The sequence below is a fragment of the Corvus brachyrhynchos genome, unplaced genomic scaffold (genome assembly GCF_000691975.1).
Source record: "Corvus brachyrhynchos isolate BGI_N302 unplaced genomic scaffold, ASM69197v1 scaffold26, whole genome shotgun sequence".
Classification (NCBI taxonomy): domain Eukaryota; kingdom Metazoa; phylum Chordata; class Aves; order Passeriformes; family Corvidae; genus Corvus; species Corvus brachyrhynchos.
In genome coordinates this window covers 10,095,786-10,098,100 of record NW_008239324.1, presented here as the reverse complement: position 1 = coordinate 10,098,100, position 2,315 = coordinate 10,095,786, and positions in this window count along the sequence as shown.

Here is a 2,315-nt window from a genome sequence, read left to right as displayed (position 1 = left end):
TGGAATGTATCCAGCTTGTCAGGATACTCTTATTAGCAGAAATGAATTGATACAGATGGGTGTAAATGAGCTGCTTGGCTTCTTGCCTCCAATCTTCTGGCCTTTCAGTGGAAAAGGAAAAGAAGTGGGGACTCTTCCTGTGAGACATGTAGGGAGTATTCTTTACTGTGCACACTTCTTGGTGACAAATACTGTGTTTGGAAGGGCAGGCAGTGCTTTACAGCCTGCATTTTGTACTATAGATTACTGCCAAATGGTAAATAGTTTTGCAAGCAGTAGTGTATGATTACATGGTTGGTTAGTTGTTTACTGGTGAAGAGGGCAGAGATGTCTTCTGTAGCATGCAAAAAAAAATTAGTTTTGGCAATCAAGGAGTCTTCTTTTAATCTAAAATGTATTGCTGTGTGCTGTACTGCACAGCATTGGAGGTGATCTGGCAATGTAAATGAAATGTTAAGAAATAACCCCAATTTTATTTCCTTTCTCAGAAACAAGTATACAAACAGAAAAGTGATTTCACTGTGAAAGGAAACTTGTGAACTTATATGCATAACTTATATGCAAGGGTAAAAAAGGCAGACTTTTTTGTGTTTTTTTTAAGCCTTCAGCATATATTTGTAGGGGATTTGAATAAGCTATTTTGAAGCCTGCATTTTAAGCATTTACTGCTGTTAACGGTAATGCCCAAAGATTCCAGTGACTAAGCACCCAATGTTTATGTTGTTTGATGCATTTGGAAACCTCCCAATCAGTTCTTTTCTCTTCCTTGTTTTTATATGGCGAATGTCCCCCCAAATTAATAGCACTTAGATCATTGCTTCATGGTTTGGCTCATAAGTACTGCTAAACAATGGCCTTAACATGTGAGTAGGAAAATACATTGACAACGTGGTTCCTGACAGCCTGTAAAAATGTAAAGTTTCATAGGACATAAACTTTTGTAGCTGGGAAAAAACCTTCACCCCATACAACTTGCCTGCTCTGCTAAACATTTTTAGAACTAGGGGTTCAAAATGGAGCAAATCACTGTGCCACTAAATCCTTGCTTATTTTGAATATGGAGGGTAAAGAGAAGGTATTAGTTAAAGGTGATGCCTTACAGATTTACTCAAGCAAACAAAATCCTTCAAGAAAACCCCAACCAAACCCACCATAAGTTACATCAGGCTTGTCTTGGGCGGGGCAGATAATCGGAGGAAAAAATACAAAAAATATCTATGTTCAGTAAAGGTCTTTCTAATATGTGATACTGATTCTGTGCTCTTGAAAATTGTAATACTGTGTTGTACTGAACAGCCTATGAGATTCCCATTTTAAGCAAGTACTCTGTGTAACAAGAATTGCTCTTGCTCATAAATGGTTCATTTCAATGCACTTATTTTTCTTGTGCACTTTATACTGCACTGAGCTGGGCGTGGTCACCATGATCCCTGACAATTGCCTGTTCCATACAATACCAAGGCATCACCGTGCTGCACACCAGGCTGGTGTGGTTTCCCAACTGAGCTGGTGTAAAAAGCAGCTTGAAAGCTCTGTATTTTTACCACTGTAACAAAGCATGTTTTTATCTGTTCTTGATGTTTTGCTAAATAAACATCCCATGTTTTGTGCACAAATAGTCTCTTAAACTTACAAGGCTGTCTCCAAGAAGGCACTAGGGAAACAAACCATTTGATCAGGTTGCCCTCAACTAGCCTTAATTTATTTTTTTTTTCCAATGATAGGGCTGAATGAGCTGCTGCTGGAAAGGAATGTACTATGTGCTCTTTCTGTATTAATATTAATTAAAAATATTATTCTTATGGCTCTATTTGTTTCTTTGGGGCTTGGAAATTTGGGAGTTTCATAAAAAAGCATGAATACAGGGTGGACTAGCTTGTTTTGTGTACTTACCAGAGGATTTATGTTCATACATTTCTTTTAGTCCTTCCTTCACCTTTTCTAGGAAACTTAGGACTTGTTGTACTGTATAAAATCAAGTCTAAGAATACTACTTGTGTTTGACCAGTTAGCACCTGGTGCTGTAAGGGAAAACCACCGAAGAGTGATTATAGCTACCTGGAGTTTTCCTGGGGGGAAAATGATTTCATTTTTAAATGCTTAGTACGCCACCTTACTAACCCTAGTGAGCAGCTCCTCCTGGAATAATGCTGCAGCTCCTACTTCATGTGTGTTTTCTGTCTAGAGAAATTCTATCCAGTACTTCTAGGTTTACCTTTTTATTTATTTATTTTCCTGAGTATTTTTGTAATAATAAATAAATAAGAATAGATAAGAATAGTGAATAAAGTCCTACCTGGGTGTGCAAAAGGAAT